The sequence below is a fragment of the Melospiza melodia genome, chromosome 16, assembly GCF_035770615.1.
Source record: "Melospiza melodia melodia isolate bMelMel2 chromosome 16, bMelMel2.pri, whole genome shotgun sequence".
Lineage (NCBI taxonomy): Eukaryota > Metazoa > Chordata > Aves > Passeriformes > Passerellidae > Melospiza > Melospiza melodia.
The window spans coordinates 17,225,945-17,253,799 of record NC_086209.1 but is presented as its reverse complement, the minus strand read 5'-3'; the positions used below and the strand labels follow the sequence as shown (position 1 = coordinate 17,253,799).

Here is a 27,855-nt window from a genome sequence, read left to right as displayed (position 1 = left end):
GGAGCAGGGCCAGGGCTCCAACATAAAATGGATGTGGGGCTGCTGGAGCAGGCCCTGGGCTCCAACATAAAATGGATGTGGGGCTGCTGGAGCAGGCTCAGAAGTCCAGCAAAAAAATGGATTTGGAGTTGCTGGAGGAAGTCCAAAGCAGGGGCACAAAAAGGATGTGGAGCTGCTGGAGCAGGCCCAGGGCTCCAAAATAAAATGGATTTGGAGCAGCTGGAGCAGGTCCAGACATCCAGCACAGAAAGGATGTGGAGCTGCTGGAGGAAGTCCATATCTCCAACGTTAAAAGGATGTGGAATATCCTTTTTGTGTTGGAGAGCAGGAGCACAAGGATCCCCCAAGGGCTGGAGTTCATCTTCCACGGAGCCAGGCTGGGAGAGCTGTGGGTGTTCAGCCTGGAGAAGAGAAGGCTCCAGGGAAAAATCAAATATTAACAAGAAATTCCTCCCTGTGAAGGTGGGCAGGCCCTGGCACAGGGTGCCCAGAGCAGCTGGGGCTGCCCCTGGATCCCTGGCAGTGCCCAAGGACAGGTTGGACAGGGCTTGGAACACCCTGGGACAGTGGGAGGTATCCCTGCTCATGGTCTTGGAAATTTTCAGAGTAACAGCTCAGGTAAAACAAGCTAGAAGTAAATAAGACTAGATTAGATGACGTTACACCACAATAATGAATTTCATTCTTCTAGGTATTTCCTTTCTGTTAAATCACTTTATTTGCTTTCTTTTTATTTCCCTTTGCTACTTTCTCATCTGTTTATACTTGTATGAAATGCAAGTAAAACAAAACACATAAATCAATAGACCTAATTATAAGAGACAAGAGTAGGTTGTACTTATTTCCACAGTTGGTGCCTGAGACTTTCAAGTTTGACATGTTTTCTGATAACTTATTTGTTCACATCTTCTAAAAAAAGTAGAGTTTCCCCCGAGATATTTAAAGCCAAGAAATTATGTGTTTCTGAGCTTCTTTGCAATGATTACAAATGTAGTGTAAATTAAACTGTGTGAGAAAAAGAAGCCAAACAAAAAACAAACTTATTTTGTTACTGGAAACAAAATTAATTCCCATTCTTTGCATTTAGATTTAAGGAACAGGGAAAAAAAAAAGAGAAAAAAAACTATATGGGAAAGGGGCGGGGTGGAAAAAGGCATTGTCATTTAAAGTAATTAAATGTAATAATCCCAGCCTGTCACTTCTATTTATTCTTCATAACAGTATGTCTTTTCCTACTTATTTCTTCAACCAAGGAAGTACTTTAGCAGTAAATGTTTCAGCTGCATCTTTCCTGGTGAGAAATAAATCTCCAAGCCACAGCAAGACAAACTTCATTATTTTGTCTTTCAGAGGAAAACTGCTGTTGTACTGACTGTGGATCCAGCAGCCTGCAGGATTGCTGTTCTTTGGAGGCAAAATGTTTGGTGTGACTTAGGAAAATGAAAAAAAATAATATAGAGCACAATTCTAGACAGGTACACAATGCTGGACGTGGTGGGACCAAATCTGGGAGCCTCATGTTCCTTCCTCCTCTTCTGAAAATCTGTTTTCCTCATTTGTGATACGTTGTGGGAATTGTGCAGTCTCTGGAGCATCTGGGTTTGCTCTGGAAAGCAGCAGGATGCTCTGCATAACCAGACAGGTGACAGCAGACCTGAATCACACCTGGAAGGGCTCTGGGCTCCTGGGCAGGTGGGAAATTGCTCCTTCAACTTCTGTTGTCCCCTTACCTCAGGAGCTGGGTAGCTCTGCTGGATCACATGGCTGTAGAATTCCCAGGCAAAATAAATGAAGATAAATTTCAGGCCTGAAGTTATTTTCCACAAAGGAGAACAAACACTTAAATGAGGTGTTCCTGTCTTTTCTTCGTTTGGTTTGGATTGGATTCTTTGGTATAAATTAAATTTGATGTCTTTGTCTTCATGATGTTTCTTTCCATGTAATGGAGCAAATTTGCCTTTCTCCATAAATGTAATGTTTAAGACATCTTGTAGGCCAGTAGTTAATATAGAGAATACCTATTTTCTGGTTTTGTGCTGCATAAAATTAAGTTATTTATACCATGTATATAGAGAATGGTTATTATATATTGTTATTCAAGGAAAAAAAGTCATTAAATAATTAACACAATCCTCCTGAAATTCAAGGAAAGGCTGTTTTCATGGATACATTCCTGTTAATTTTCATTTTTAGAGGTAAGTTATCAGATCTTCGTAAAGGAGAATTATATTTGTTGCACTTGGGCACTAAAAACTGTATAAAATATCTTTTAAGCCCTGAAGTTCTCCAAGGTAAACAAACCACCTGAGCCTAACTTGGAATGCCTTTACCTTTCCAAGCTTAAGTTTAGGCCCCTGGTATTTCTTGACCACATAGAACTCCTTTTTTCTTTTTTTTTTTCCTTTTTTTTCAGTTTTAGTATGGGGATCAGTTCTTTGTTAGGTTCTTCCTAGACTCAGAAAACAAGACTATAAATCCCAGTGGTGGAACTTGAAAAGTTGGGTTTGTGTGGTTCAAATCTTTTGAAAATTCTATAAAGCTGCATGAGACATTGTTCTATTCAATTTCTGGCTATTGATCCGGCTGAATGTTTGTTTGGAGATTGCCTTTGCAGCTTTATTTGAACAGAAGAAATACTTTTCTCTTTAGAGATGGGGTGTGTGAGGGTTTCTCTTACAAGGGATACATTTCATGTGTACAGATTCCTCCTGCCGAGGGCAATAAAATAGTTTTGTCCTTGAAGCTGAGCATTATCCCTCCAACTCACAGGGCTGGATGGGTGTTAATTGCAAAAAGGATGGGGAGCAGCTCTCAGCTGGGAGGATGAATGCCTTGGCCACAGAGGAAAACGGTTCTGATTAAAGATGTGTCAGGCAGGCTCCCCTGCTCTGTATCAGGCTGTGATAAAACCAATGTTGGAAAGGATTCAGGAGTCAAATTTGATCCTGGGCCCAAGGAAACCTGGCTCTACCATAAAGATGGAGGGATCTGCTGTTGTGGGAGGTGAGAGGAGCTGCCCTAATTGCTTTGCTGCTGATGGAGAGGCCATGGAGGTGTTCTGATCCAAAGGGCTTTATTCATGCTTGCACCTGGAATGCAAGAGCTTTTCAGAAATAATTACAAATTCTAATTACAGCCACTTATTCCTCTTTACTTTTCCTGCAAGATAAGGCAAATAATCTTGTGTTCCTCTTCCCTTTCTCTTCTGCTTTGCTATTATGGTTTTTTTCAAGTGATGTTTGTTTATTAACGTTCATTTATGTTTTATAAAAACAGAGTGAGCTTCTGTGAATTAAAAACAGTGATGCAAAAGCAAAGAAAACACTATTTATGGTAAATCTCTGTACAAACTAAGGTGTCAGGAATTAAGGTGCTTTTTGTTCATATGAAAATTGAGTTAGATCACCAAGAAGCACTAAAGCATGCATACAAAGTGTTCCACATTAAGTTGAATTTGGAAAATTTAAGTTTGCATCAGCTTGATCCTTTGAGCTCACATTTTGGAGACTTTTTTGGACAATAAGTTGTCTTTGGGCTGATTAAAATTTTTGGCATTCAGCAAATTTGGTGTTGGCCAGCACTTGGCTGAATTAATCTCTTTAAACAAAATTTCGAGCCTTCTCTGGTACTCTCAGGGTTATTTGATGTGCTGGACTGCATTATATCACAAGTGTGATAAAAATACAGTATTGACTTAGTGTTTCATACAGTTTTATAGTCTTATAAAATGGTATTGATCCATCTTCAGTTTCGAAGGTCAGCATAAAGTTTACAAAGAGAAGCATAGGAGGAAACATTAAGCAGCAGATGCCCATTAAAATATTAAAATGTGACCTGCTCTTGCAGGAGCTTTCAACAAATCTTTTATTTTCCTCATCAGTCCCGAGCTGCACACACAGGATATGTGTGTTGACTAATAAAAATTAGCATAATGTTGCACTGATTAAGGTGCTTTGCACTTTATCAATGTCTCCCTGGAGCAGCTCAAGCTGCATTAGGGCCCCTTTCCTCCAAAATGTGGAGTTATTTTATAATGCAATAAATCCAAACTTAGGGAGGGAACTCCTGATTGTTTGTCCTTTTCTTCTGGCAGGACTTGGATCCTCTGAGTGCTGATGTCCTTTGAAATGCACAGCTTGGTGTGGAGGCTCTGCAGACAGGAAATGTGAATAAACACCTTGGAAAGGAAAGTAAATGAGAATTACACAATATTCTATGGAAAGTAAAGCTAAAATAGAACTCACAACTGTGAATCTGCTAAATAGAAACTTTAGGGGTTTTAATTTGAGCCAGATTTGGAGACTCCTGTGGTCCTTTTATTGAGGGCAGACACAGTTGTGTTGCTGTTTAAGTTCCTGTGAGTAAAGAAAGGAGAAGAAATGTAAAAGTGATAGAAATTTAAACAAATTCTATAGTCTCTTTTTGGTTTATTTTAATGTGTAAGGCTCCTCTAATATATGTAACATTATATTTTGTTGTTGAGAAACTCTAGCTGGAAAAATATTTACATAAAAATATGCACCTGCAGTATTTACTTCACTACAAGTCAAATATATTTGATTGATTTTGTTGGCTGATAATAATTGTTTTTACATGTATCTACTACCTAAATCTCTTAAATTTTACAGATTTGGGAGACTGCTTTGACTTTTTAAATTTCTAATGTGAGTTTCTTCCACATAAATTTCCTGTTAAAATAATATTATTTTTATATCACGTACCCTGCTGTACCTGAGTAAGTTTGGTTGTTTTTTTCAAGTGAAAGCTTTCAGATCTACTGTAATCCTGTATCTTTATTTATTTATTTATTTATTTGGGGGTCTAAATGGTATCAATATCCATAATTTATTAGCTAGAAATGGGATTATCATCGAGAAAGTCAATATCAATTATGTATCAGAAATAAATTTCATTAGATACCGAAACTATAAAATCTTTATTGCAATTCATGGATGAAAGGTTTCATTATGCATTGTATAATATATGCATTGTGCTCTACTATGTATACTTAATATTTCTGCTTTTATTTATTTTTTTCTGCTTTTTCAGACAGTCCAAAGGTGCTTGAAATTAAGCTCATGACATCATTCTAAGGTATTATTTCCATTCTTTAAGAGGATAATTTTCAGTGAAGGCTTTTTATCTGTTGTTTAAATAAATGGTGGATAGTACAGTTCATTAAAATGAAACTCATCTTTTACACTACAGAATTCTGTCACTTTTTGGAAGTAGATCCATCATTTATAAGAATAAATTGTGGAGTATATAAAAACATCACATTTGAAAGCAGGTTTATATCTGGTTCTGAAGATTGAAAAGAGTATTCCTCTTTCAGAGAAGTCTTTTAAGATATAAAAACTCAATTGCCTTTTTTCGATCTATGACTATTTACCTGGATACAGGGGAAATAGTGCTCCTACAGAAGGGGAAAAATAACTCTTCAGAAATTTCTCATATCATTGGAACAGAAGTATAAAAGGCATGAATTGGATGCTTTGATTATCAGATCCCATGAAACCAGGGCTCTGCAGAACAAGAACTTTTTATGAGAGCAAAAATACAGGAATATTTCTGAAAGTTGTTAAATGTTTACTGCAGCAACAGCAGTTGGTGGAATCCCTGGCACTTAGCAGGTGAAATTTTATATCTTGTCAGATTGGTCACAAGCTGGACGTGTTTATCAAACTTCGGTGATCAGAAGTGGCATCAGCTGAGACCAGTGGGAGATTCTGGGATTGTAACATTTAATTCAAATTAATATATTTATTAAAAGCCCAGCTCTCTGCTTTTATAGTTTCCTGCTTCTAGTCATAACCTTTACTCAACAAGCACTTTTAAAAGAGAATATCCTCAATAAATCCTTTTACTCCTAGTTCTGCTTATAACCATTCTTCAAAAAACATTTTTAAAACAGAATATCCTCAATAAATGGAGATGGGGAGATTCTAGTGAACCCTTTGCTATGAAGTATTCCATTACTGACCTTTAGTTTAAAAGTGCAAATAAATAAAGATCTATAATTGAGTGAGATAAGGAGTTGTTAATTCTGTCCTGCAGTTTTCTCTGTCTAAACTTCCAATATTTATCTCCACTAATTAATATGACAGAACCTTGTTTTTTGGAATCTTTATCTTGGTAAAATAGGCTTTAATTGAAGTAGATGCTATATTATTTCCCATTTTTCTATTATATTTAGAAGAATGTCTAAACAGAAAATCAGAAGTGTTAAATATTTATCTAAGCTATTAGCAAAATCTCTGAAATTTAAATGATTCACAGCAGAACAGGGATAAAATTTTAATATTCCTTGCTGACTTTGTTATCCTTGTAAAATTTTGCACTTAAAGTTGGTGTGTTAGGTGCAATATTCACATGATTTGCTGCAGGCTTGAAAATTAATTTCTGCATCTGTTGAGAAAATATGTTTATAAAATACATTAAGGAAGCTAAGTAATGTTTTAGTTAAAGCTGTTATGGTAGAAAATATGCATTTCCCTTGGTCTTATCTGATAGAAAATTTATTGGATAAAATAAAAATAATGTAACAGGATGAGTAATCAGTTGTGACACCCAAGTGGGAAATATTTTTGCAAGCAGTGTCTTGTTACTGGTTATTTTATCGATGAAATATGTTGGAATGGAACTACTACTACTTCAAAAATTTGGAAATCTTCCTGACTTACCAACATTTCCACCCTCCAGTTAGCCAGAAATTCAGACAACCAACTCTGTGTCGAATCAAATCAAAGGGAATGTTTTCTTTCATTTAATTTTTTATGCTTGTCATGTTCCATCAGCTGCACCCTGCTCTGGTGCTGTCCCCACGTGGGTGACATTGGGTGACTCAGGGGTCGCTGCACTGCAGGCAGAGCTGTCCCAGCCACTCCAAACACCAGGAAAGGGAAGGAAATTGGGCCCCTTGTGGTGCCATTTTGAGGCTGCTTCGTGTAAAACAGAAGGAAGCTGAACTTTCACATTTTGGGGGTTTTGGTCTCTTCATGGGAGCTTTTACTGTTGGAGTTGTACAGCTGGAGTCAGAAGGGGTTTGTTTGCTAACTCCCAGTGAAGGTAAGGCTGAGTGATGACAAAAAGGAAAATTGCTTTTTTCAGGAATTTCAATTGGGTAGGACTGTGATGGGGCACAAGAGGATCTCGTCCCTCCTTCTCCTTCAAGAATTGTACCCTCTCCCTTTGTCCTGATGGGAACTCTAAAGTTCAGTACGTGTGAGGAGTGTGATCTGCTTATATGAAAAAAAACCCCAAAGAATCCGACTTTTCCCTGGATTTCTGAGCATCAAAGGGACAGGTTCTGTCACATTCCCCATGCAGATCATGTGTCTCTAGCCTGATGTTTCTTCCCTTCCACAGAATCCCAGACTGCTTTGGGTTGGGAGGAACCTTAAATCCCATCCAGTGCCATGGGCAGGGACACCTTCCACCAGCTGTCCCAGGCTGCTCCAAACCCCTATATCCAATCTGGCTTTGGAGACACTTCTGGGGATCCAGGAGCAGCCACAGCTGCTCTGGGAACTTCATCCACTCATCCACAGCTTCATCTTCCATCTTCCATCTCCTTGTTTTGCTCTTACACTCCGATTTATTTCTTTTAGTTTAATATTCACAGTCATATGGTCAAGTTCATCCTGAATTCAGGGCTCACTGAGGGTTGTGTGCACAGCCCTTTTGTTTTTCTTTCTTGAAGGCTGGATCCTGGCAGTGCTGTCCCAGACTGCATTTCTGCATGCATGGCTGCTGTAGAAATAATATAGTTCTTAACACAGATAGAAATATGCTATATTCCTTACACTTCTGCCATAATCATTCCATCACAAATATCATAAATATGCAGGTTTTTAATGAGCCAGCACTCTTAGGTCAGTTACATGGTGCTGTCTGTGTTTTCTTTGATGACAAAAGGCTGTCTTGCCTTAGGGAAGCTCAATCTTAATTGCAATTTTTTGCTAGCCAGATTTTCTCTCCTTTCTGTGACAGTGGGATCCCTCCTTGGTTCCCAGGCTGGCAGACTTTGAAGGCAGACATGTCCCTCTCTGTCAAAAGAATAAAAATAAACCTTATTCTGAAGTGGTTAAGAATATAATCATTCTTGTTCCATATGAACTGCTAAAATTGATATTTTTACAGGGCTAAAAGATAGAAAAGAAAAAAATCCCAACATTTCAAAACCATCATTATGGCAATTTTTTCTCATGGTAGAACAGAATACGACCTACAAAAAAGTGTTAAGATAAAGAAAAATTGCTGCACTGCAGCCCTTAAAAGGGCTGAAAATCTGATCCATTACTTAAATGGAGTGGCCATCAGATGTTGACACCTCAGCTTTTAGCTTTTATATTTTTCACATTCTGTGCTGCTTTGGTGTGTGGGTCTGGGATTCACATGAGGGGATGGTGAGCTCTGTGCACAGAGCAGGGAGACAAAACAATTCCTGCTCCAGCTGGGCACCAAGGACAAATGACCCAAATCTCAGCCCAGGAGCACAAACCCCGTGGGCTGGAGAGAGAAAAACAAGCAGGGTGGGACTGCCTGGGCTAAAGCTGGAATGGGACAATGAACTGCAAGGTGCAAATGGAGCAGAGCTGATCCCAGGGACAGAGCCCGTGCCCGGCCGTGCATTTTGGGGCCATTTTGGTTCATCTTGGGTGCAGCCCTGGCTGGGCTCTGGTGCTGCCCAAGGTGGATCCATTGAGGCCTTTTAACAAATCCCTGCTTTATTCTTCAGCTCTTTTCAGTCTCTGTTCCAGGTCAGCCCTCACAAGGCATCACTGTGGCAGACCTGGAGCTCCTCAGGGAGTGCTGGACGCTGGAATTCCTGCAGGTCTGTGCAAGGGAATGTGTTCATTATCCCACTTGCCTGTCTCCATTTAGTTTATTTTCAAAGAGTTTAAAGGAAAGTGTTACATTATTTATTTATATCAAAGTTCAGAATGTTTTTTACAAGACACTGAGTGTCAGGACAAAACAAGAGTGAACAATAAAAGGCAGTTTGCTGTGAAATTACATTTATGTTAAACCATATATATACTGACTTCAAAGGCAGTGTCTGTCCTTCTGAAGGTATTTGCTGTTCTATCACTTCAGATTTACAGACATGCAGTGTCTGTAATAATGATATCAAAGAAAAATCCTTAGTTCAGTACATTAATAATTAATGATTACTGGATTTTTTTTAAAGAAAAAATGCTTTCAAAATAAAATGTTAATTATCTGTGATCTTGTGAAAATGAAACAAACCTTGATGCAGCTACTGTGTAGTTTTAGTGGTCTGCAATAATACAGCTCCTGCTGTAAAAGAGCAACATGGCACTGCTAATACAAATTAAAGATATTTTTTAGTGCCAGATAAAAATTTTGATCTTCCCTGGCTTTAAAACTTTCTGTCCATAGGAAACCCCCTGCAAAGTGCTTTTAATTCTAACAGAGCAGTGAACTTCTGTTGCTGGAAATGAGGAGAGAGCCCTGTGGCAGCCCTCAGTTGTCCCCAGGATGTCCCTGAGCCATTGTGCCATACCCAGGGGGCAGCTGGGCTGCCTTATTTATTTAAGAAAGACATACACACATCAAGGTGGCTTCAGAAGCTAAGCAGGGCTTTAAAGTTGCTGGAGGGGAAAATTGCCTGCAAGGGAGATAGCACAGGACAACATGGAAAAAAATTCCAGCCCTGACTTCCTAGCTGGCTGCCCTACTGTAATTTGTACAAGTAATAAAAAAATGTTATTCAAATATCTGTGTTCCCTCTTCATTGGAGTGAAGAGGTTTGTAATAGCAGTGAGAAAAGTGCTGCTTGGATGATCTTTTTTTCCCTGTTTTCCATCACAGGTAATGTTTACAATTTGTGTATTAAACACAGGAAGAAAATCCAGCCCCAGGGCTGTGATCCAGGATTGCCCCACACACCAGAGGCACAGGACTCCTGTTTCACCTGGACCTGGGACAGAAAGGACAGAACCTCTTCCACAACATGGGAAGGTCCAAAATTTTAGTGAAAACTGTCCATGGTTCCGCCTGCAAAGTCTGTCACCTGTATTTCCAGGTAAGGCTTTTGGCTTAGTTCAGATAGAGAGATGGCAAAATTGCTCTTCCCTCCTTTCCTAGGATATTGTGGCTTTGATTTCCTGAAAACTGAGGTTTCGCACAATTTGCTTGTATAAGGAAACATTTTTCTGGAAGTTCACAAATTTAAGGGGTACAGCCAGACTGAGGGGCTTGGCACAGGGATTTGGGGTTACAGTGGATTTGTGCTGTTACCAATCCCATAGCAAGGGCTCCAGGGTAAGGGTAGGGGCTCTGTGAAGGTCCTGTTGGCCGACATTTGTTGTGTATTTTTGATAATTGATGGAAAGTTGTGTTTATACTGAGGAAAAAAAAAAAAAAAGAGATTTAGGAAACCCTGATAAAGAGGCCTCCCTGCAGTCACCTCTGAACTTGTATCTGAGTGGTTTTGCTATCCTCAAGTTTTTCCAACTTGACTAGTTTGGGGTTTTTTTTTAATATTTTCACCTTTTATAAGTTTTAAGAGAAGGTTTACAGCATTTATTACTTTCATCTGTATTTTAATTACAAATTCAGGTCTCACTATATTTGATAGCTGGGAAATTCTGGATCAGAATCACCCTGATTTTGGAGAGATAGCACACAGCATTTCTTAATGGCCCTTAGTAATTATTAACAAAACCTCTCTACGTCCTTGACTTTTTTGACACTGCCAATCAAAATTTGTCTTCCCTTTGGGCATGTCTTATGAGCTGCTCAGCTTCAGAATAATTTATAATGAGTAAATCAAACAATTCTCTAACATGGTAATGGCCTTAATTTCCTCCTTCTCCTCAAGGTCTAAAGATTTGATTGCTGTGTTGAGAATATTAAAAAAAAAAAGAGCATTATAATTTGAAACCTGTCAGAGATGGCCAGAATGAGAAACGTGCTGATATAAAAAGAAATGTTAAAGGTGCATAAAAGTGGAAGATGTCTGGCTCTTGTTCATACCATGCCTAGGAAATATCTTCTCAATTTACATCATAGTAAATACTATTTATTTTCATGAAATGTGCACTGTATGGCACTGAATCAAAGGCACAAAAGATATAATAGATATGCTCTCTTCTGGTACATCTAGAATAATTCCTTTTGTTGTAAAGCTGTAAAGGTATTTGCTTGCAGTTTGTGTGTGAGGGAAAACTGATGATCCAAAAGAAAATTATGAAAAAATAGTCTGTGTGCTGGCAGTATGCAGGGGTAAGTTACAGCCCATAATGTGAGCAGTATAGAAGTGAAAATAAAACTGAGGTATAAAAGCAATCGTATTATGGGGCTTTGTCCGATCATTTTTTATTCATTACAGTTTGTAACAGAGCCATTTATGGCACTCATCACTTCAATTATTTTTTTTTTATTTTATTTTTCTGCATCAGCAGAACATTACTTTAATTCCAGCTTGGAAGGTCTCCTCTTCCAGCCCCTTCTGCCCCTCTCACCTTGCAGCAGGGCAGACTGGGGCAGGTTGCTCCAGACAGTTTGAATGTCCTGAGGGTTGGCAATTCCTCAGAATCATAGTTCACATGTTTGAGAACACTTCTGGTAGGGAAAAAGAGTTAAAATCCCAATATTTAACCAGAATTTCCCATGCCTAGTGCTTCCTGTTGCTGCACAACTTTGTCTTCTCCACATGTTTTCAGTGGGTAGAAGTAAAATAGATGTTGATGTAAACAATATGTAGAAATCAGCAGCCTAATTGTTGTTGGGTGTTTTACACAATAAAAGGGAAAAATAAAGAAAGGGAAAATCATCAGAATTGTCCCTTAGTACCACCCCAAGCAGGCTCCACGTGGGAATGTCTGACTGCACTTGATTGGAAATGCAGCCATGGAGTGAATCAGTGAGTCAGGAATTTGCACATCCAAAGGGTTCGCTAGAACTGGGAGGTGACCTTGGACTTGAAAGCAAACAAAAAATAGTTTTGGGAAATAAAAGGAATGATTGTAAGCTGAGGCTAAGAGGTTAATGATGTAAACAGAGCAACAGGCTGCAGATTTATCTTCCTGAAATTATTCCTAGTGCATAAGGCAGAGGATAGCTCAGTGCTCAATATTTTGACAGACTGGACACCTAAATGTTGGAAAGGAAAAACCAAATCTTTGATGACAGCAAGAGACAATCTGCAGATTTCTGTTTTTAGGGTATGTGAGAGCATTTGGAGAAAGAAATACTTCCAATACTTCCAAGTATAGATGTCAGAGATGGTGCTGGATTTGTGTGACAGATAGGTGTAGCCTTCCTTACAGTAGTTAAAACCACACAAAAATTCAGCTATAAATGTAAATATGCCTGATGTCTGGGGTGAAGGTTCATAGAATATTTTATGAGATATGTCTAAGATCCCCTACATTTACTGCACATTACATGACAATAACGCTTGTTTGTCCCAAAAACTGACAGTACTTCTGTAGTTGATTTTTTATACAATAATTAGCACACAGCTTTATTTGCATCTCTAATATAGCCCGTATGTTTTAAACATAACTTACAACTTATTGAGTGAAAAAATCTATTTTGTATTTGTAGCTGCAGATCAATTTATTCATTGTGCATAGAGAAAGGTGAGTGACAATTTCTTTAAGATCCACTTTGTTCAGGGTCCATCTGGCTCTGGGGTTCCATCATCACTTAGGGAAGCAGCTGGTTCTCATTTGTCTCCTTAAATTTCCCTTGTCAAGGCTTGTGCTGATAAGGGTCAGATATGTATCCCATTATGGACATCTTCAATTCTTTTTCCTGTCATCTTAAGTAATCACAGAATAGACACACATTCAGTTAACATTTGTGGTTTTCACAAATGTTATGGGACAATAATTCTGCAACCCATGGGATTCTCTGGCCTCTGATGGTAATGACATGGTAATTTTTGTAGTTTCCCCTTTGTTATTTTATCATAGGAAATAGCCTAGAAAGGATTTTATTCCAAAATATCTTCTTCCTTTCTGGAGGCAATTTAAAGATAGCTGAATATTTGCATAACTTTATTGGAAGACAAGTTTTTAGCTGTTTTCCAATTAAAGTAATAAAAATGTGTTCAAGGTAAATCAGAAGGAGCTGTTAGGTATTTGTGATAATAAAATTTTCCTTTATGTTGCAGAGATTTTATTTTTCAGTTTGCTGTTGTAAAATTAATTTGTTTCCATTTTCAACAAGGTACTTCAACATTCCATTTTGCTGACTTGAAGCCACCCAGCTTCTTGCATCTGTGCTAAACAATTAAAACATTCACACTAAATACTTTCTGAAGTCTTGAAAAATTGAACATGAGCTAGTAAAACAAAAGCTGCTTCTAGCACAGATGGGATAAGAACCATTTTAATGATAACTTAAGTTTGTAATCTTTTTTAATAAATCTCTGTTATTAATCTTGGAAATAATGAATCTGACTTGAGTACAAGAGGAAAAAAATATGAGTGATATTCATGATATTCATGAGTTGTGGTTGCCCCATCCATGGAATTGTCTAGGGCCAGGTTGGTCAGGGCTTGGAGCAACCTGGGATAGTGGAAGGTGTCCCTGCCCATGGCAGAGGGTGGAATCAAGTGGTCTTTATGATCCCTTCCAACCCAAACCATTCTGTGATTCTGTGATATCCTATTTGTTCTTTTCTTCTAAACCTTAGATGTAGAATGTCAGGAGTTGATGGAGCTGGAGAAAGCACCTGAGGGTTTCGTCCTACCATGGCTGTTTTAGGGCCTAGAGGGATTTTTACAGGGTGACCCTGGTTAGAACAAAGGGTTCTGTGAGCAGCAAAGCTCCTGAAACCCAGCCTCTCCCAGGGGGTTTTACAGCCAAAAACCTTGGCTTGCCTTGGAGTGGCCACCTAGAACAGAGGCTAGACGAGGCTGAGAGAATAAAGTGAATATTTATTAAAGGCCTTCCATAGATACACCTTGGGCAGGCAGAGCCTCCCAGAGGCTACACCCAGGCTGGACCAAGGTCGTGAGTTTTTCAGACAATTGCAAATTTTGTCAATTTACATATCAGGGGTTAATCCTCCAATTACAGCTTCAGATAATGAAGTCATTTACCCCCAGGTTGCTTTCCTGCCCAATTCACTTTTTTTTTGTATATTTTGACGCCTGAGGTTGCAGAGTGTCCTTAGATTACAGGCCTAGAGGAATTGCTTTGTCTGCCCAAGATGTGAAGACAGTAACTAACTCCTTATAAAGAGTTTAGAGCTCTGCACTAATGCAGTTCAGGATTTGAAAAATATAAAGGCTGAAATCTTAAGGCGTCACAGAGGATGGTGCCTGTAGGCCTGGCCATGAGCACAGAGCCAGGCACCCAGAGGGCACTGCGGGGCAGGAATTCCTCAAGCACAAATCCTGCAGGTCTCAATACATTTTCCTGCCATGGCAGTGTCAAAGCAAAGCTCTGAGCTGGCCCGTGGAGACCACATTATTATGTCATGACAGGAGATTACGCCTTTGCACTAAGTGGTTTCAGAATAAGTCTGCAGAGACCTAATTATGCTGCCATTGCTGCTTGAGAGGGTTGTTTAGCAGTGGAGCACTTCTTGAGAAAGCTCACTTACCATGACAAAATAAAGTGAAATTATGACAGCGTATTTTCTGCTAAGGAAAGCCCTCAACAAATAAAAAAAAATTGATTATCGTGTCAAATTAAACCATAAATAAGTAGTAAATGCTGAATTTACAATCTAGCTCACTTTGACTTGCTGTAACTAAAATACACAATAAATAACATTTGTCTTTAAATTCCCACAGCAAATATTTTTTTAATTGTGAAAACAGTTATTGTTTCACACAATGCTACAATAACTCTGAGCAGTCAATTTTATGCCCCTGTAATAATGATATGATTAGTTTCCAAAGACCAGCTCCTGTTCCAAACTGTTTAATGCATCTGATGTTGCTAAACAGAACTTCTGATTCAAGTGTTAAATGGTCAGTAGTGGTTAAAGTTATAAACTTATGCAATATTCTAAATATAATATCAAATTAATTCTAATATATGTTTTTTTTTTAGCTGGATAGATAACAAATGTATTGCCATGAAAATTAGATTAATACTAATAACAATCTACACAACACGTTTCCCAAGACAGAGGGCAAAGCAAAGGTGAGATCAATTCTTGCAAATGTTTGTTTAGAGTGCCTTTCTGCCTATGAAGATGTTATTCATTACCTGTTCTATAGATGCAGTGCCTCATTTAAATTGGTATAGAAAATCAATGTTCTGAGCAGGAGAAAAGACCCTCTCTTCTATAAATCACAAATATAGGATTTAGTGCTATAAATTTAATTTAGAAACAATGACAACAACACAAATATCTCCTTACCTTTCTATAGTTAATAAAGAAAAAATGTAAAGGTTTTATGGAACTTGTACTCAGCCAAAATTCAGATTTTTCTGCAAGGAAAAGTAAAATTCAGAATTAAATTTATTAGATATATATACAGGCATTTGCCTGTACATAAACATTTCAATTAACATATAAATATGGTTAAACAAGTTTCAGTTTATAAAAATCTGCTTTTTATGTATATAGTCAACTTCTATCTGTAGAAGTCTTCTGTCTCTTAAGTCTTCATCAGTTAAATGGAGGAAGCTGCAACAAGGCACAATTAGTTCTACAAATTGAAGAGTTGGAGAAAATTGGTTGGAGTTAATAAAGCTGGGGTTTAGAGAACAGTAAAGGGAATATAATACTCATCAAGTAATCAATCAACCTTAGCACATACAGTGCTAATTCTGCCTCCCTAATATGTCTATTTTGGTATATCTAATGTATCTATCACTGTGGTATCCAGATAGGCTGTGTCAGATTTAGCAAGCCTCATTAAACTTAGCATAAACCGTATTCAAAATAAGGTAAAAACTGATTTTTATGATACAGAAAAGTCAGGGTTGGAAGAGACCTGTGGAGGTCACCCTGTCCAAGGCAGGGTGACCTGGAGCAGGTGACAAAGGAACATGTTCAGGTTGGTTTGGGATGTCCCCTGAGAGGGAGACCCCACACCCTCCTGTGCAGCTGTTCCACGCTCTGCTCTCTCCACAGAAGGAAGTTCTCCCTCATGATGAGGTGGAGCTCCTTGTGTTGTAGTTTCTGGGCACGGCTCCTCATCCTGGCACTACTGAACAGAGCCTGGCACCACCCTCTGGCACCCCTTGGAGATGTTGGTATGGATTGGTGAGATCCCCTCTCATACAGAAATACAGCAATAAATTATAAACTAAAGAAGCTCTTTGTAGTTATTGTACCTTCAAATGTTTGAACTTTCATTGCTTGGTCAGATACTGAAATGTTTATCTATTTATTTATTTGTTCATGTTAGTCTGAAAAATGAAAAGAATGAAGAAATCTATGGCCTGTAAATGTAATTGTTGAGGTGTAGCCAAGTATGGGATTTGCAGCTGCAGAGCTGTGCTCGATGTAAATTGAGACTAACACAGGAATGGAACGATTTCATCAGGAGCTCCTGATTATCTTGCTGTTGCACAGACTTAGGGACAACAAGGATCAGTGTTTTGTGCATAAAACCCAACAGATTATGGGAGGCTGTGATAGTGGAAGGACCTGGTAATGATGTTTTTGTAAAGGGGAAGAAGGGCTGCATGTTTCAGGGTGGAATGGTATGAAAGGAAGTGTTGGGAGGGAGATAATCTTACCTCCTGTGTTTGAAATTAGCATAGTTATTGAGTAACAGCAAAATCATTATCATGTAAAGACATGTAAGATAGCACATAATGGGAATGTAAAGGCTAAGCTCTTCTCAAAGGAATATGGATGGAATATTATCATTTTAATTTAAAAAAATGAATTAGGCTTGGCTAAAAAAAAATGGAAAATGCCTTTAGGGACAAATCTGGGAATGATCAAGGACAGACATTAGGAAAGAGCCCCTCCTTTAGCCTGTGTGCAGCAATGTGCCCAGAATTTGGGGGACTGAAGATAACCTCCGTTCTTATTTATGGGAATGTCTCAGGCAGGGAAGGAAAACACCCTGGAGAAGCACTTGCCACCCTTTTTGGAGGGCAGCATTATCAAAACATCTGCGCTATTAAAAACATTTACATGCACAAAATTGATTTTTAGAAGAATTTCTCCCCATTATCTTTGTCTCCTCCCCACTCCCCAAAGCCAGTTAATTATAAATTGTGTTAAGGAGCATATCCTTGTGGTATTTATGCTGTCATTTCAGGCACACCCTCTGATCTGGAGGAGTTGTGACAAACCTTGACCTTTCCTCTTCCATGACAATGGAAATTTTAAAAGTTTTTAAGGAATCCACCTGACAAAGAATTTAGACCATCTGATCAGAAGAAAATCTTGAAGTTGTGAAGGACAGATGTGGTAAAGTATTATTTCTTTGGCAGTAAATTTGGCTTATAAGATGTCCATCACAAACCTTTCAGGGTATTGTGTCTATTCAGTAAATACAATCCAAATGGAATTATCCAGTTGAACTGAATTGATGAATGTGGGAATTTTTCCTAGCACGTGTTGACTGCTGAAATACAAAGAAATAATTTTGCTTTTTCTGGTTGTTTCAGTCATCAGAACTTATTATTATTAGATCCCAGAAGTTTGCCCATGTTTGCTCACCAATTGCACCAATATTTTTCACTGACAGGATTCTGGGAAGGGAAAAGGTTCACAGTTATCTACCAAATCTGCAATTGTGGGCTGGAGAATGATTGTTCTTCACTAGAGAGACAATAAAGGCTTCTCCAAGGCTCATTAAGATATGAATCTTTGAAATGAAAGAATTCCTGCCAGGAATCTAAATTCTACCACATTTAGTGAAAGACTCCTTATGTTTGACTTCTTGTTTCCTTTTCTCACTTGTCTTTTGCATCTAATCAAGTAAATTAAGTCATGCAATGAAGACAGTTTTTTGAAACAAAAGACTTCATAATGATCCTACAGAAAGATTCTGGTCCTTACCTCCTGCAATAAACAATCTCTCTGAAGCATTCAGAATTATTGCAGGAAAAAATATAATTATAGGAGTCATTATGTATACAGTTCCCAGGTAAATTATGATGAAAGAGACAGCATGGCTGATGACTGACAACTGAGGAAACGCTAGAATTAAGTTTACCTCTACAAATAAATTCAGTCCAGTGTTTATTGGAATGCTTTACACTCCACACAGTACAGTTAATATTATAAAATGTGAAATTAACACTATAAAATGTGATTAATAAAGCAGTTATTCAATAGTTTATTCACAGGCTCAAAGTTTAGCCTTTCATTTCTATTTCCTACCTTTCAGGACATACATTTTGCATCCTTAGAGATATTATTTCATGTTGGATGTGAATGTATTCTAAACAGTCCCTTATTTGATTGGAAAATGTCATAAACAAGTTTGGCCACTAAATAGGAACTACTGCATGGAATATTGCAGGATTGATCCCTTCTAGGGAAATGGGAGAGCTCTTAGAAATGTGAGCAACAAAGTACATTTTTCTTAATGCTTTTAACATGTAAGAGGAGAAACTGATATGATTGCATGGTAGAATTAGACTTTTGCCCTGGTATAGCAGCTATTCACTTTTTAAAATGTGGAAAACCCTCCAAAGTGCTTTAGAAAGTCTTCTCTGGGGTCAGTGAAAGGTGTACTGCCTTCATGTTAATGCACCTTTTCCAAAAACTGCTTTACAAGAACAGCATCTCCAACGTGAACTCTGTCCAACCTCCTCAGGAACTGACAATAAAAGTTTGGCATCCTTAATGCTGCAAAAGTCAGATACAAAGCCAAAGAGAAATTTCTTCTTCCTTTTCATGTTTTACAGTATTTTTTATGATCTGTTATTTTAGAATGTTTCCTACTTGAATAAAAGCTGTTGAGAAGGCAGGAGCTGTGCAGACAGAAAATCAGTTTTTTGCCAAGGAAGTTTTAACTATATTACCCTTGAAATTTTATATATTTTAATGCATCATTTTTAATACAAAACTCTAACTTTGCCCATAAAAGTCTAATTTCTGCCTGATAAACTCAAATTAGTCTCAGATAATTGCTTTTTCAGTCTTCTCACATACATCTACTGTCAATTTTTTACAGCTCACTGAGCCATTTCAAATTATGTCTGGTTTGTCTTGCAAAATAAAAATGAATGATTAAAGATGTTAAGTCTTTCTGTATCTAAACCTTTGCTTTTACTTTCCCTGTTACAAGGATTTTGCATTTGGCTTTTTGTTCTCCATCTGTAACTTCTTCAAGAGCCGTGCTGAGGAGGAGGACTCATGGTGAGCTGCCCCTACAGTGTGGATTCCTTACCTAAAATAATGGAATTGTTTGGGTTGGAAGGGAATTTAAATTAAATTTCAAATTCCCTGCCCGAGCCACAGAAACTTGGAAATATCTTATATTTATTTTAAACTTCTAAAATTTTAAATGTTTTCCACTGGACTTTGATAATTGAGGAGTTTCATAGAAGTGTAAAAGAAACCAGTTGGTTTTGAGAGATTGGTATATAATTGGGGGAACACAATAATATTCAAAATCTTATTGCCAAATAAGTGAAGGAAAAAAATCTACTTTCTATTAAAAAAACCACAGAACTTGTGTTTTTACTTTGAAAAATGCTGTATAATTCCTTTAGCAGAAACATAAATATTGGGCTTTTGCCTTACTAGACTATAACATTTTTGCTTTTTTCCCTTATTGGAACATAACAAGCTAATTTTTGCCAATAATTTGATCTTCATTGTCTAACAATTATATTAATTGGCTGGTTAAATGCTTACTTGAGACAGCCTATTTATCTTCTGCAGACAGCAGATGTACAATTAGCAGGAAAATACCTAAAATGCCTTATGATAAAAACTCAAGTTGATTCCATGCCAAAATGGGCTGACATTTCTTCGTGCAAGGAAAGCTGAACCCTTCGTGCAGAGTTTTCTGGGAGGTTGTTGTCCCTTCTCATCCATTCAGGGGTGTTTGGGGTGGTTTTTAACAGAGAAAAACCAAAATTTTGTGTTTTTTCTCAAAGAAAACCATTGCCTGTAGAAGATCTCCCCAGTTAAATGAGAAGCCGTGGTCACACAAGAACTTCAGCTTTGAGGGTAACCTCTAAAATGTTCTGGTAATTCCTTCTTTAATCTTTTTCCCTATAAGAGATTTCCTTGTTGAATATCTGCAAATACACTATTATATACACAAATGCATTATTATAACAAACAACTCAGAGGGCTCCACAGGGAAACTCTTGCCCCTTTAGAATGGAATAAATAATATAAATTTTAATGATATTTTAGCAAATTCTAGGATGCTGCTTCATGTACATAATGGGCTACCACAGTGGGAAAAGTGAGTATAAAGAAATATAAAAGATATTTCTGCTAGAATTTCCATAAAACAGAATTGTTAGAGAATGTATTTTTTTAAACTTTTCTAATTGGCCTTCCATTTCTAGCAGGTGGAAAATTTTATTCTTTAGAATTATGCAATTAGCTAATTAGAATGTTGAGATATTAGAAGTACAGAGCCTTAATCATAACAAGTTTTTTGCACAAGGTATTTTTAATATTATGGCTTCTCCTTATAAGGTGCAGGCCTTGTTCTCCCAAAAATTTAAGTGCAATTTTGAGTGATACATAATTATTTCCTCCTAAAAACCCTGGAATTTTTAGTCTCTTATCAATGTTGAGAATTCACTCTCTTGCTGATATAGACAACCAGAAACTTCTACTGTACAAATTAAAGAGTATTTCTCTTTAGGGCTTTCATGAATAGTGACAAATTATCCATTATATAAAGAGATTAATTTGGCTGAATAAGTTTTAGGATGCTTGGAGTAATTTTCAAATAAAGTCTGAAATCAAGATGTTCATCCATTTGTGCTCAGTTATGAGGGGGAAAAAGTACAGATTCTATAAATCATAACATAATAAATGTGAACACCTTCTGCAAGTCTTCACAGCTGGTTAAAATAGAAAATAAAGTATTATCCTTTCTTTAAGTACTCTAATCATTAAATCAGTTGATCTCTGATGCAGAAACTTTCAGTAGGAAGAAAAATTTGATTCAGTATTGTATTAAATCCCCAGGTAATAAGACAAATATCAGTGCATGAGTCATTCCAGCAAATCTCGAGAGACACAGGATCACTTATGTTCTTAATTAAAATAAATCAACTTCATAAATGACAATTTTACAAAAAGTATGGAACTGGAAATTTATCAGATATCTGCAGGAGGCTTTCAAAGCATCAGAGTTAATATTTACAGGTACTGGGCCTGGTGTGTGCATTGCACATTGTGTGTCCCAAGGGCAAAAAAATTCATCTTGGGAGACTTTTCCTCTCCCAAAGGTCATCTTGGCTGGTAAAACTTTCACTTCTCCCTGTCCCCCCCAAAAAGGAGAGTCCCAAGGCTGGAACTGCCACATTTTGGGAAAGAGCATAAGAATCACCACTGATGTCACCACTGAAGATTACAAGCCACCACTGAATTGTGTGATTTTTCTTGTCTGCTCTGTCTATGCCTTTGAGGACAGTACCTATAATTAGAGAGCACAAGGAAAGTGTGTGTTAAAAAAAAAAAAAAAGTTGTTAAGGAGATGATGCTGAAGCAAATTCAAATATAAAAAGTAGATTTAAAATAACACTTTACTGTAATGAGTAGAAATCATGACAGGAGAATAAAGCATAAGAAAATATCCTTGGGGCATAAGTGAGATGATTAGAAATATCATTAAAGCTAAAGCATCTGTTTGAATCCTTTGTGAGACACCCAATTCACCCACATGCACACATAAGCGAGGGCTCAGTTTACTAATGCTGCAGTTGGAGCACTAAATATAGCATGCTTTGCATTTAAAGGACATACAGATTAAATATGAGCTGCCTGTAGGACAGGGGAGCTGCAGTAATCATTGCTGGGAGTTTAAAGATCTGCAAACAGGCAGATGTCCAACTCCAGCAATTATTCCTCAAGGAAAATTTCACATCAGGCATCATTTTTATACCACAAATGTAAAATAAAGACAATTTTTTAAAGGTTTGTAGGGGAAACTAAAATTGATTAGTGAGGAGCAGCAGCAGGGTGGGAGATGCACTCCTGTCAGAGCAGGGCCAGGGGGGCTGGGACAGAGCCCAGGGGTGCAGGAGATGGGGCTGCATGCACAGCCCCACCAGGGAGAAGAGACAAGCAGCAAATTCACCCTGCATCCTGAGCATGTGGATGTTTAACACATCCCTTTCCTTTCCTGGGTCCTGCAGAGTCCATCCCATCCTTTGGGCAGGTGTGCACAGTCTGGGCTCATCAATACCCCGATAGCTCTGCCTGTTAATGCTCTCCGCTCACCTGGGATGGCTGCACAGACCCCAACACACAGCCAGCTCTTGTCTGATCAGCAGCTCCTTCATTAGTGATTTTTAATGATTCCATTAATTTAAAATGGAAGTTCATTTCTGAGTGAGTCACTTTTGTGCCTTTTCCTCAGTCTTTAGCCTCTTTACCCAGTCTTTAAAGATAAAAGGCTTCATCTCTGTCTTATCTTTAAAAATATATGTTGATCCTTAAAAGCTTCTGCACATGAATGGCAAGTCTCAAAGCTAATGAGAGGATCGCTACAAAATTCCTCTTAGTCATGGTTAAACCTCTTTGCAGAGCAAAACCAAAATAGTTTAAGCGCGCTTTACTCTGATTTTTGGATGTGCTGAAGTTGCCTTTGTGGATACATAATTCTAATGAGATTTGATCACAGTCCTGTAATCTACTTTCAAAAGGTCAGAAGAATAATAATTCATTTCTCCTAATGGTTTGGCACTTTTGTAAAGTATGCTTTGGAAACATGACAAGGAAATAAATATATTCTTGTGTGATTTCCCAGCTTCAACGATAGAGGATTATCATAACTCAGTCCAAGACTTTGCTTTCATTTTTGTGGCAATAAATTCTTTGTAATATTACAGGCTATCAAAATAATCAGTCTTTCTTACCCTGTTCTGCAGTAAGGCACATTAATAGTTAATTTGATGGAATGACATCAGTGTAAGAGAAAATTCTCAACATTCTCATCTTTTTCTTAAGAGAGAAAATCTGGAATAAACTCAGCTGAAGACCCAGGCCAGGCTGGACAGGGCTTGGAGGAACCTGGGATGGTGAAAGTTGTCCCTGCCCATGTTAAAGATGGTTCTGTCCATTCTCTCAGTCCCCAGAAGCTGCAGAATGTATTTCAGAGCTCTGGACATGTTCCACTTATGCTCTGTAGTGGTTCTACCCTGCTTTATTTATTGATCAGTGATTGATCATCATCAATCGCTGTGATCTGTGTTTATTATCTGGGTTTCTGGTAGCAATCTGTGCTTGCCCCCCTCAAGCCTCTGTTCCTCTCATTTTTTGCTGGATTCTTTGGAAACCTCTTCTACATCTTCTGAATTCCTTATGTAGCTTTTGAGATCTGGCTTGCCAAGAACATAAAGCCTTTTTAAATAGCCTAGCCATGCATACATCCTTATCCTGGGGTCGTTAAATAGTTCTCTACACAAAGTAATAGGCCATTAAAACATGCATTTATGTGTATGGCCATAAATGTGTGCTAACTGTGTGTTTTTAATATCTATTAGTTACAGCAGGATCATCAACGTGCCACCAAAACTGCCTGACAGCAGCAGCACAGAAAAATACTGGTTACTGCTGGGAGCAGAGCACAGAGCAGGTCAAGTGTCTTGATCTGGGTTTAGACTTAGATGTTGACTTAAATCCAGGTTTATGCCAGATTTGTAACAAGAGGGAGCAAACAATTGTTTCCCAGAAGCATCTTGATGGAAAAATCAAGAGGTCCAGGTTGTTTTCTCTTTGTTTTTTACAGTTTTGTGAAGTGTTAAAGAGCTTTGCCCACACAGGTACCTTTGGGCTGGTTCCTAACTGCTGACAAAAAAATGCAATTCTTGCCTCTTCTATGAATAAGGAACTAAAATTTCTTCAACTGTCATGTTTTCAGATTTTTAATTTGCCTTGAAAAAAATTAGATGCACAAAAGTAATCGAAGTGTTTATGTAGTGTCGTGTGTGTTATTAACAGTTCTTGCGTGCTAGTGCCACTTCCAGGCATTCATGTAATAACTGTATGAAAATAAAAATAAACAGTGCTAATAAACTTTGCCATCAGGAATGCAGTCACTCTGATACTTTTAGGCCAGAGTCCTGAAGGCTATAATAATTATACTTAAATGTTCCCAGAGTATTTGTGTGTGTTCCTTTTAAAAGGAACAGATTTTTGCCCTTAAGGCCCACTCAAATCTCAATGATTTTAATTAGTGACACACATAGCTTAATTCAACTTACTCTACATGCACTTTTAGGAATGTTTAAGCCAGTTAACAGCTCTTGAGGAGCTGGAGGTGTATGGGAACTGCCACAGATTTAATGAACAATTCTCTCAGCTCCAAGAGGGGACTCAGATTCTGGGGGTCTGGCTCTGGGCAGATTAAAGTGCAGCCACAGAAAGCACAGCCTGGGCCAGCTTGGCCTGCAGGGCACTGAGCAGCTCTAATTGACTCGGGCAGGCCTGGCAGGCTGGAGCTTTTTAGCCAAATTTCCTGGCTGAACCAAGTTTCCCTCAGGGTTCATCTTTCTATTCTTTCATCTGTGCAGCAGAGTTCTCATGGCCCCCTACTGTATTTCCCTTGGTTTCACTTGTCCTGTGTGAGATCCAGGGCCATGGGATTCTCAAAGAAGCTGTGATTCCACGGTGTTGTGTTTGCAGTGTGTGACACCAAGGTATTTGTTTGGGTCCCTTCTTGCCCTGTTTGATCTTATTCAACATTCACCTTTAAAAGCGAACATGAGTGATAAATGAGACCCTGGGTGAGATAGGAGAGCTGTGATTTCAGAAACGTGACAGGATGAGTAGGTCTGAGTGGTCTTGCACCATTCTGTAGTTTGAACTTCTCCTTCCCTCCATTCCTTCTTCTTATGGCTTCTTCAGCTCAAAATTCGATAACCACTTAGAGTCTTCGATTTAATTTGTTAAATTGCAAAGACATATGATAATTTCCTTAAATTTATATAGACTTCCTTCATATATAAGGAAATCTAGAAACATTCCCCTGTCTGCCTCTTCAAGATGGTTTTGTTTACTAGGATATCATAACATGGAAATATTTTTGGTTATTAAAATTATATTTCCATCAACAAGGCAATTGAAATAAACCTGAGGGCAGTGTTTTGACTGTGTTCTCTGCATTCACTATTTTCATTTCTGTTGGAATCTTTCCATTGCAGTCAGGTGCTTTGTCACAGAGATGATTATAGGGGTTGCACCTCTCATAATTCTCCTTTGGTGCGTGAGACATCCTGAGAGAAGAACAAAGGCTCTGCTTTAATCCGGGTAGGTCACAAATCAGGTTTGTATTTGCAAGCCATATATGTTAAGTTGGATTAGTTATCAGAGAGGGGGAATGGGTATGAAAAAGAAAGGAGAAGTGCTTTGAAGTGTTTGGTCTTGGTTGTTCTTGAACAGAGCCATGTCTTGCTGTCGTGGGGCTGATTAAAGCAGAGCTCAGCCTGTGTCACACAGACCCTGCAGAACAGGCTGCATTGTCAGTGCCACACCACCCTCCAAAGCTCAGCTTTACTGGGCTGGAAAGCCAAGCCAGGCTTTCTGGGTGTCTGACACGGTAAAGCAGAGCTCAGCGAGTGCCCCTGCTGCCTCCACGGCCGTGTCTCACAGACCCTACAGAACAGGCTGCATTGTCAGTGCCACAACACCCTCCAAAGCTCAGCTTTACTGGGCTGCAGCTTGCCAAGCAGCGCCTCCAATTTCACTTTTAAGACACTTTGATATTGTTCATTTGAGAGATTTATTTTTGTTGGATTCTCTGCCTGGTAATTGTTCCATATATCACGCATGAGTTCCAATGCCATGATTTTCAACGTGGGGACTTTCTCTTGGCATATTCACTTTGAAGCATTCAGAATCTGAATTCAAGAAAAGTTCCTCTTAATATTGTACTTTATACCTTAATACACACAAAAATTTAAATAATTTTTATTTTAATATGTAGAATTGTATTGAAGCATAAATTATCTGTTCATGAGGTTAATGATAGGCCAGAGGAACTCCTTGTTTTTTGGTGCAAATAATTTGGAAGAAATGAAAAGATTCTAGCGGGAACCTTAAGAGCCATTTTCATATTTCATAGACATACATGTGAAATCATTTAAAGATCGTTCTAGTCTTAAAATTGAACTCCACTAAAGCAAGAGGTATGATATGGTTCAATAAAGCCCAGAAGGTTAAGTGAAATATTTTGTTCTATGCTCAACAAAATGCTTTGGTGTGGCTTCAGCAGTTGTAAAGGTCTTTTTCCTGGTCCAGTTACCAGGTTTCCATAAATAGATATAATTTAACCATTCCCTTCATGTGTAATTCAGAATTTACAGCTTAAATGCTGTCTAAAAAACTGCATGAGAGAATTGCCTGTTCACATTTCACACAGTACATGCTTCCAGCATGACATGTCATCACCTGCATGAAGATAGGTCTATCCAGTCCCATAAACAATTGTGAGACACACCATCCTTATCTCTGTTATCCAATAAAGCCAAGGCAGATATTTGATGCTATAATAATCGTCTAAAAATGACAGAAATTGAATTTTAGCCTGTTTTTAGGGTGGCATATAACGGCAGAGTTCACCTACATGGATTCTCATTTGCTTCGCAGAATCACGGTTTGTGTGGATTTGAGGCCAAAGCTGCTGTTGCACACAGATATCATTGTGGCTGTGGCTGTGTCACACTTTGGGTGAGGCTTCCTGCTTTCTGTTGATTCATGGGGTCTGGAGCAGTATTCCAAAATGCAATGTAAATATTTGTAACTGAATTGTAATGTAATTCTTTCCTCCTGGCCTGGCTTCCCCTTCCCCACTGTAAAAGGTGAATACTCTTTTAATAATCTTGTAATATCTCTTTGCCAGCTGCCTGGACAGCCTCTAATTCTCTTTTGATGGCCAGCACACACTCCTGCAGTGGATGCAGGAGTATTCAGAGCAGAGTATTGCAAATTTAAAGCACTTCTGTAAACCTGGCATTGTCTTTCAACAACCTCACATATTTATAATTACACAACTTTGAAATATACTGAACTTACCTGGCTTGTAACAAGTAAAAATCACATCCCAGCCATGAGGGAGAAGCAGAGGCAGTGTGACAGTGTTTGTTTTTCCTGACAAAATTTACAATATTTACCTAAGCTGGCCCTCTCATTTGAACAAGTAAAGAAAATAAACCAGGAAATAAAGCTAGAACTACTGTGACAGCTGCTAGAAAAAAGTTTGAAGACTCACCTGGCATTCCTTTTCAAAATGTCATTTCCAGACAGCAATGCCAATTAAAATACTTCTCTTTACAGATCTGATGCCATTTTTATCACTTGACTGAGGAGAAGCTGGATCCACGGATAAGGTCAGATCTCTGGTCAGCAGCATTGTGATGTAGGGCCCCCTTCTGTGTGTGCAGCCAGAAATTTCTGTCCTGGACGAGTGCAAAGCTGAGCTTTGTGTTTCCTCAGGGCACTGCCCATTCCAGTAATCATGGCTGTACAAATAAACAAAGGGATGCTCTGTCCATGATGCCTCATTAGTAGAGTGTCACACAGCTGAAGGATTAGATAGAAAGTCAATATTTAGCATAAGCAAATAAGAAAACTTTATCTAATATTTTTTCTCAGTTAGCCGGACAACTCTGGAGGGAGGGATATGATCACAAGAAGATTTTTCTTTCATCTCCAAATTTTAACTTTCCATCTGAGCAAGGGGAGGCTCTTACAGACTGGTTGTTTTCAACAGTTACCATAAGGATTGTTTGTTTAAGCAG

General features: G+C 38.3%; 1 long non-coding RNA gene across 3 annotated transcripts; it reads right to left on the bottom strand.

Moving 5' to 3' along the window:
- Positions 1-164: 164 nt before the first annotated feature.
- On the bottom strand, positions 165-27,504 carry LOC134425839 (uncharacterized). Of its 3 annotated transcripts, none has more exons than XR_010029776.1 (4): positions 27,327-27,504; positions 15,359-15,429; positions 6,684-8,048; positions 165-4,177 (listed from the first exon to the last, which is right to left on the bottom strand). It is a non-coding gene; the product is annotated as an uncharacterized LOC134425839 (long non-coding RNA). The 3 variants fall into 3 exon arrangements; XR_010029775.1 differs by having other exon boundaries at positions 165-4,150; XR_010029774.1 differs by lacking the exon at positions 165-4,177 and having other exon boundaries at positions 5,221-8,048.
- Between the last annotated feature and the right edge of the window lie 351 nt (positions 27,505-27,855).